Consider the following 9,195-nt stretch of genomic DNA (forward strand, 5'->3'; position numbering starts at 1 on the left):
CTCTTCTGGCTCTGTATCACATTTTGAGTCAACYCAGAGATCAGATTTCCAAACTGCATACAAACCACCTCCTTTAATAAATTGGCCTGATGCAAAGAGCTTCCTACCTGGTGATCTTTGGGACAGCTTTACCATACAAAGTTGGTAAATCCCTTTTCCTAAGCAGAATCCTCTACATGCAAGAATGGCCTTCACCCTCAGCCAGCTGAAACATCACATCRGAGCCCAGCACCCAGCTCCCACCAAGCAGTGGCACTCATTGCTCGAGAAAGTAGGCAAGTAGCACAGGAACAGGGACATGTTAAAGGGAATGGGGAAGATGAGACAGAAAGATAATCAAATGGCAAATCCTTTCTTCTCCCAAAAGCCTTATTTTAAGAAAAAAAAATGAGTAGAGGAAAGGTTGAAAATAATAACAGTATCTGGATTTACAGAATCACAGAATGGTTGAGGTTGGAAGGGACCTCTGGAGAGCACGTAGYCTGACCTCCTTGCTCAAGTAGGGTCACCTAGAGCATGTCAGACAGGGTTGCATCCGGGCGGGTTTTGAGTATCTCCAGAGAAGGAGACTCCACAACCTCTCTGGGCAACCTGGTCCAGTGCTAAAACCAGGGCTCGTCCGGGATTTGAACCCGGGACCTCTCGCACCCTAAGCGAGAATCATACCCCTAGACCAACGAGCCGACAGGGTATAGGATACAGTAAGCCTCCAAATTATTTGCTATTCTGACCACACTTGTGTTTTACAGTGCCAGGACTTAGCCATGCCAAGAGGAACCAGCAATATGTGGATGCACAGTCTGTGCAACGCTGTCATATATTAACAGTGATTTTTATCATTATCTGGCTGCAGACAAGGCCTCATACTGGATCAAAGAGACAAATGGAAGTCATCTATGGACATAAAGTCTGAAGGGCAAAATGTGGATGAGGAGGAGACTACAGAAGTGCTRGGCAGAACTCACTGCACCACAAATTAGACATGAGAGAGGAAGACGTGCAATTTTCAAACAGTCTCTCCTTGTACAGTTGGGATGCCCTCAAAGACTCGGCAGTCCTTTKGGGTCACAAAAGTGCCAGAAAGAGGAATGAGAGTGGAAAAAGGTGCAGATGCTCATCRCTGAGGACACTAGGAGGCAGATAGGATATGTGTAGGGTGGGAGTTAGATCAACTCTGTCCACCTAAGAGCTTCARATAGAGCTAGTTGACTGGACTGCTGCCGTGACACATGGAAAAAGTGAAGCATTTCCAGAGGGAAAATATATGACTGTGTTAGATAGCTATCTTTGGGATAGGCTTGCTTAGCTGTGATAATACCCAGTTCTCTCTTTTCCCTGTGGGAGGGCACTAGGTGAATGTTTTGTACATGGCTAAAGTTGTTGGAAAGAATCTCACTCTTAAGGAGGAAAAAAAAACCAGGAAAATCCAGGCATGAGTGCCCAAGTGACAGCTTGTAAGAGACACAGCCAGCAATCAGTTGCAAGTGTGAGAAGGGTGAGAACAGGAGGCTAAAGGGAGGGCTGCTGGGGGTGCCAARTGAGAGAGATTATTTGGAGTGGATCAAAGGAAAGGGAAGCAGAACATGATAATGTGGGGCAGCCCTTCTCCTGGATGGGATCTACTGAGCTGWGAGCTAGCGCCTCCAGGGAATCAGCCAGAGTCTCAGGACTGGTATGCTCARAACATGACTGGATAAAGAAGTGATGCACATGCTCCAGGGAACAGTCCCAGGGCAGGCAGGGACATCTGTAGTAAAAGACATTTCTAGCTCACATTTCTTGTCAGCATTTGTCATATAAAGAATAGAGACTATGGGTCTTATTTGGAGACTGTTGGCGCTACTGGGAAAGAAATGCAGTAACCCATGGAGCAAAATGTCACCTGGCTTTATTAAAGTTGGTGGCTTTGTTACGGTGAGTAAAGCTGAAGCAGTTTTTCCAGGAAGAAGCTTGGAGGAGACTGTGAAGATGCTTTTCCATGGAGACAAGCACACGCTACGTGTCTGATCGCCACAACTGAACTATTTGACTCTGGGGACCATGAGGTGGCGCAGTTACCCTGAATATCAAATCACAGCCGGCTGCACGCTGGCCAGGKATCTTCCCAAAATATGTGTCCACTCCCCAGCTGCATAACTACKACCATGTGTTAAGGAACTGCTGCTTTATATACCATATAGCTAGATCATCTAACTCCTTTTTTTTCCTTYCCAGGGAATAGGTGAAGTTCTGTGGGACAAGAAATGCAATTAAGTGTAGTGCACTCTGCTATTAGCTAGTGTGGCCCTTGCAAAGATCTCTTTCCTCTCCTTTTCTTAAATAGGGCTTTAAAAAAATAAACTAATGGCAAATGCATTTTATGTTTTCCCCCTGGAAAGCACTACGAGGACGTTGCTTGTTTTCCTAGCAGGGGCGKCAGGATTCAAAATAACAAGACACAGACCACATGGCAGAGGGTGTCAGATCCCCAGTGCGGAGCGCTGCTGTGGCTACCTTCGCTCCACATATCCCATCTCCAAGAGAGGGAATAAAAGGTCAGAGAACTGAATCCTGCTTGCGTATAGTCTCCAGTCCTGTCTGTCATAGGGGCCTTTTTGTGTTTTTAAAGCAGTGGTAGCTCCAGAGTTTTCTCACCGATTTCCAGGGAAGAAGATGGTGTTGAATCACCCTCAGGTTCCCCATTGGTAAACTGGGTATGGGGGTTTTCCCTGCTTCCTGTTCCAAGTGGTTATTTTGTCTGACTGCATGCTCACAGATCACCCCGAAGGTGGTTGCATTTCAGGGGAAAATTTGTGTGCCATCATGAAGTGAAACACCTATCTCTCAGCAGAGAGGACAGGGTTTCAGGTGAGCTCCGGTCTGCAGATAAAAGTGCTTTGGGATACAAAGAACATTCCTCCCTTGAATATTGTATTTGCTCAGGCAATGACCCCAGCTTTTCCTAACCTAGATTTGCCTTCAAAAGCTACCGTGAAGGTAAGACGGATGTCTCTTCTGCAGCTCCTGGTAGTCAGCTGCTCCCTGAGGAGCGTGGCCATAACGTGCATGTGACGTTGCACACACAGATACCATATGGTGCTGCATAAGCACCCATATGGGAAATATTCCCTGACAGTAGGTTTTGGTATTCGTTCCCTAGAGCTTCACTGATTCCTAGGGCGATACAGTAAGAACTCCCACTCTGCAAGTGCATTTTGCTGTGTCTATAAATGCCCTCCCAGCRCGTCAGGCCCTGATTCTTATCACCTGAACACTTGAGAGATCAAAACCCTGAGTCTGGAGAGAAAGACTTCTCCAGACTCCACTGCACATGCCGCCCTGGGCATCTACCCCTGTCCAGAGGCTCCACTTTCTAGTGCAAGAGAGGCTTGGACTGGAGTGAATGCAGCACCCTGCAAAAGCACAATGGGAAATGAATCCAGAGAGGAGTCTCCTCCCTTGGCCAGGAATGCAGATCTCCTTGCATTTGAGGCCGACCGTCACGGGGAAGAAAGATTAATGGGTGCAGATACTGCTTTTCATTCTAAGGAGAGAGGGGTAAGCACCTTGTGTACAGCATGGAGTGGAGGAGCCACTTCTCTGAGCATGTCCATGTTTTCAGAAATGCTTTTGCAATTGCCTTCCCAGCTCAGCACAGTGTCCAGCTTGTTCTGCTTCTAAGAGGATGGTGTTTTTGTTAGAGAAACCACATAAATGCCCTTCAGTGGCTTAGATTTGCCTTACAGTCACTGCACTGAAGCAGCAATGTCTGGAGCCTGCTTAAAGGCACCTTAGGAGCCCAACTAAACCCCCACGAGATCCGAATCACCCTTCGGGGATGCCTTTCTCTATCCATTGGSTGGCCAGTTCTCCTGAAATACACCTTCAGGGACTGAGGCTGGGGCAACCACTGCAATGGGAACATGGTCACAGGCATCTCTGGTGCTGCCTGGAGCTTTCCCCCTTGCTCCTCAGCGCCTGACTCATGAGCATCAGCTGCTTCTGCTGTCTGCTCCTCATTGTGAGCCAAGCCCTGCAAACCTAAGCATTCCTCCTTGCTTAGACACCACAAGCTTTATTTGCTTTAATCAAAGGGGCCCCTGATAATTATTAACATATTTAATTATTTTTACACTGAGTCACTTGGCTTGGGCGTGGAGTGATCACAAGGATTGTTTTACTACAAAGACCCAGGCCTGGAGCATTTGCACCACCAAGCAATCACCGTTCACACATGGAGCGCCTATTGATGTCTGCCTCCGAGCTGGCCTTTCCTCCCATTTCAAATTGCTTTTCAGTTTACTGGAAAGACTGCTGGCCTCAAAGGGAGGAAAATCAGGCACATTCAGGCAATTTGCAGGGCTGTTTACACACAAAGGTAGGGAGTTGCTAAGTCAGGGCGTGGGGTAGAGCTGGCAGTGAATTATGTTCATCTGAGCCGGGCTACGGCCCCAGGGTCTCTAATTCGTGGGTGGGGGTTAGTCCCTCTGCCCCCAGTAGACTTGCATGGCCCCCCAGCTCAGYGCATTATGTGGCCTCGCACCAGCAATCAGAGCGCACTGCAATTAGTGGTATTTGTCTGAGGAAACTCATAACTCTGCACTTCCACATGATTTATGAGGTTCCCGGGCCCGGGCAGGCCCATGAGCTGCAATCRTTCCCAGCCTCAGCGGTTCACGGCGAGGCTGCCTCAGGAGGTCCGAGGGGACCAGCCTTCCCGTCCCCCAGGCGCAGACCTTGATGTGGGGCCAAACTCGCAGCAGGGGGGTGGACGAGAAGGGCGATCGGAGTGACTTTCTTTGAGTTTCCACCTGCGCTTTGCAGGGAAGCGCTGCCCTCGGCGAATCCCCCCTGCACCCCGACTCCATATCCGTGAGGGAGGGAGGTATCGATGGGGCACTGCAAAAATGTTAAYGCAGCTCTGTGCCTGCAGACCTGAAACAACCACCGTCTGCGTGGTGGCATCCAGGATGGGCACGGTGCCTGCTCCATCTTCCTTAATTCTGTGTCCCACCAATAAACTAGGGCATTATTCAAGTCTAGAGATACAAGAAAACCTAGGTTGGGACTCGAGGACACACAAAGGAGGCCTTGGCAGGGCTGGAAATTGAGAAAAAACTCTTCAGACACTCTAGGTAAATGTTGGCCTTGTTGAAATCCATGTTTAGGAATAAGTTTTTGGTTAAATGCAAATACAAATATTTATACAGAGAGAAAGAGAGGTTGAAAGAAACAAGTTTTACAAACCCCAAACTGCACAAATTTAAATACATCAAATCTTTTAATAAAAACTAGAACACTGATGCTACTTAAAMAGGACAGAAGATAGGAGCTGGTCTCTGCTTTCCCTGGAGGAAAACAGTTGGAATATAGTGATCAGACTGTTTCCACTGAGCCTGGACTTTTCTCAGAAAGTCTTCTTTTATCTTTTTTGAGGGGTCCAACACATTGTATCAGCATTTTCATGAGCTCCAATAATAATAACACTCCTTTTGTCTTGGCTATTTTCACTGAAAGCCCTGGGGAGCAGAGCTGGTGTCCCAGGACCTAAAGGCTTGTCTCCACGAAGGYTGTTTTACAGAGTCTGAGCTTTTGRGTGGGCATCGATCACCCCAAGGTGCTTGTAATTCTGRTGTTGCCTTATTCCTCTAAAGTGTTTGTGTGGATCTCTTAGCAGTCCTCAAGACCATGAAGATGACCAAGCTGTGAGTGTGGCCAAACTCCCCTGCAGCTTCCATGGGGCCTGGCAGGCTCAGCCCCGTCCCGAAAAGCTGCCTGTGAGACCCCATTGGCAGGCAGAGTGGGGCAGAAGTTGTTTTTGGAGCTGGTTTTTGCTTCTGTCCCTCAAGTGCAGGCTGGACCCAGCGACGGCTCTTTGGCACCTCTCACCGAGCACCGACCCAGCCTTGCACCTTCATCTCCCCAGCATGTGTAATAGCTGCAGTCCTGCTCCCCTTGGACAGAGCATGACCAAGCCTGGAGGAAAAGCAAATACACAAGCCTGTGTGTTCCTGGGCTCGGCTCCATCTTTATCCAGTGCAGGGAACAGTGGGGTTTGGGAGCATTGTGTGATTGCTGCAAAATAGGAGGCKCAGGCTCCTTATTACTGTATCTCTAATCTACCAGCCTGGAGACRCTGCAGGCTGAGATGAGTGATAAAATGCAGAGCAATGTTCAACTATGCTTGTGGACTCTGCCACGTGGGAACAGTGACTTATCCAAAGCAGCAGATGACAGTGGCTGGAAAGAGCCATCAGAGGCTGGAGGGAAGCATGGGGAAAAAATGCCCTGGGCCCAAGAAGTGCRGGAGGTGGGAAGAGACATTGGAAAGGGCCATACGTTATGTTTGCTCCTGTCAGACAAACTCCTATTAAAATTTAAATGTAAGCAAAGGAGCAGCAACAGAGCATCATCTCAGGACTTATCCCACTGTCTTCATCTTAGTTGAGTGCTCCTGACTGCTACCTTGCCCTCACACGTGCCTGTGTGCATGTGAGCACTCCAGCTTTTGCACTGCTGMGGAGACAGCTCTCCTTGCGTGGAAGCCACTGCCACATTGAGACTACTGCTCTCCARGTCTAGCCAAAGGAGACCTGAAGCTGGTAAGAGAGAACAGGAGGATTAATAAGGCGTTTTAACTGATGGAACAATTTTCATTGCTCAGATGAGGAATTGCTGCAATTAAAAAAAAAAATAGAAGGCTAAACCTAAGGAAATTCACATTATTTTTGATCTAGTTGGGCTGTCTRAACTAGTTCCAAGCTTGCACAAGCAACTGTCCCAGCAAAACGGAGGGAAGGGATGAAAGACGAGGAGTGGCGGCGCTGTCATTACTGCTGCCGAGAGCAGTCTGTGTCATCGCAGCCTCCTCCACTTCCTGCAGCTCCCAGGCCCTGTGCAAGCCACCAGACAATGCTCCTTTATTATAAGGCCAGAGCAGGGAGGGGAAAAATAGGACCATTAAAGCAGAGGCTATATTAAGCTATGGAAAACCACAAAAAAAAAATAAGTGCCTGCAATTTCAGCAGTGCTAAACCGGTCCACTGACTCCCCCTTGGAAAGCAATCTAGATCTGACTCGGGTGGGAAAAAGCCTGTGGTAGTAACCATCCCCCTAATGAACAAACAAAGCAAGACATTTATCTGAGCACTTGATTGCAAAGCTCTGCGCTGCAATTTGCTCCGCTCTGCAAAATAACAAAGCCAAGACACCAGGTAACAGTCAGGCCAAGAAGTCTGTGAGTCTCATTCCCTACAAGTGAATTTTGGCACAGTAGCTACTTCACACCCAATTAATTACTTCAGCACCAGATTATACTTGCAGGCTCCAATAGAAGTGATAATAGGAACCAATTAAATTAATTTATATTTACTTTGTAAGCATATTTTCCTTTGGTAAATCTTTGCTTTAATTTGACAGATTGGACTCCAGCATTTTATTTTCGTTAAAAGATACAGAATCCAGAGGAACAAATCCAAACCTTTAAAGCCAAGAAGTCTTTCCCTTTCAGGTTGAAAAACATGCAGGACAGGGAGTTAAAAAAAAAAAAAGTATGCACGTGCCCGGGCTAATAAAAACATACCATGAAAAGTGCAGGGAGGTACCAGCATGAGTGTCTTGCTRGAAGAACATGATCATCTTTAAATCACTGCTTGTGAATGAGGAGGAACTTGGGTGAGGCTGCGTCTCTGGGATGAATCAAGGGCTGGTTCTTACGCAACTTCCTCGGGGAGATTTTGCGTATACTGGTGCCAAAAGTGCCGGACAGGAGTAGATGCTGACCCTAAACACTTGCAGTGGGTAGKGGTGTGCTGAAGTCCTCCTGCTTGCAGGGCTGTGGGGTTGAGGGAAGCACAAGGCACTTTGTCTCTGCTAGGAGAATGGGACAGGTGGTGGTTAGTGAGACATCTGCACCAGAGCTTGCAACCAAGATGAACTTTCATGTCGCAGCAGTCAGGCTCATAAAACAGCTTGCCTGAGAGAGAGCTCCGCRTTTTGCTGTTGCCTGCTATCGGAGAACCAGCTTGTTAACTAAAACTGGGATGGTCCCAGGTCATTATGTTTTGGCACACCCCTTGAAAGGCTGAATGCCTTCGTGTTGCAGGTAGCATCCTGTCCAGCGGGCGTGTGAATGTCTGCTCCCTTTGCACGCAGGAAGGGCAGCTGTACTGCACCTTCTTCTGGGGACAGTGCAAGGCAATTTGTGTCTGTAGCAGACTCCCTATAGGATGGCTCRGTAGTGCATGATTTATAAGCCATGGGATTTTCTCTTCAGTGTCTCAGGGACAATCCTAATGAAGTATAGTATCAGCCAGCTGAAGAGAGTCCTGCCAGAGATAGGATAAGCCACAAAACTAAACCTGCATCTCACTGCCTGATGCTGTGAGTTTGTATCTCCATTAGCCTTCACTCCTGCCATTGGCCCTTCCTTCCTCCYCTTTTTCCATCCAATTCTACCCCAGCCTCCCAGAATTCATAGAGTGAAGAATTTTTTTTTGGTCACCTCAGTGACAATATTCCTGAAAATGGTTAGGTACCTACTTTCTTTTCTTCTCCTGTCCTTTCTCAAGCTCCAACCACAGCAGAAATGTGACTCTAGCAAAACTGCCCTCTCCARCCTTCAGACTTGAGGTGTGATGGGCCCTTGAGACATAGTTCACATCTCAAGCAACCTCTATTTCTMTGCGAGAAGCTTGGAGACTTCATGGCACTTGGAGATCTACCTGAGCTCTCCATTGCTGCAGAAAAGGCTGATTAGTTTTTTCACAAGCCTCTAGCAACCCTAGTGGAGAGTTGTGCTGCCRGGAGAACAGACTGGGAATCAGTATTGAAAAAGAAATGCGGTCAAAGTCAGTTGTATCCTTACTCTGACCTCCACTGAAGTTATTAAATGTGGCCCACACTAAAGGCAACAGAGCTAGAGACATCCTAGATGAGAGCATGGCCTGGTGACTACATTCTTCCCTCTGGTGCCATTAGGAGAGAAATTTCTATCCAAGCTCCAATAATATCTCTTTGTGCTTATCATGGTGGGCTGAGTGTTTTCAGGATGAGAGCAAATATGCAGCTCTCATGGTCCTTCACTGGTACTTTGTCTACTTGGATAGGTGCCTGACTGAAGCCTCTATCTTACTCTCGGCTGGCAAGAACAGAGACACGATGGGAAAAACCTGCCCCTTTCTCGCTTTGCAGTACAAAAGTGAAGCGGCTCACCAA

At 47.7% G+C, this 9,195-nt stretch overlaps 1 non-coding gene across 1 annotated transcript; it reads right to left on the reverse strand.

Moving 5' to 3' along the window:
- Positions 1–611: 611 nt before the first annotated feature.
- On the reverse strand, positions 612–683 carry TRNAP-AGG (transfer RNA proline (anticodon AGG)). Its single transcript has one exon. It is a non-coding gene; the product is annotated as a tRNA-Pro (tRNA).
- Positions 684–9,195: the final 8,512 nt, after the last annotated feature.

The sequence above is a fragment of the Rhea americana genome, unplaced genomic scaffold, assembly GCF_003343005.1.
Source record: "Rhea americana isolate MKP2758 unplaced genomic scaffold, rheAme1 scaffold_165, whole genome shotgun sequence".
NCBI classification, from domain to species: Eukaryota; Metazoa; Chordata; class Aves; order Rheiformes; family Rheidae; genus Rhea; species Rhea americana.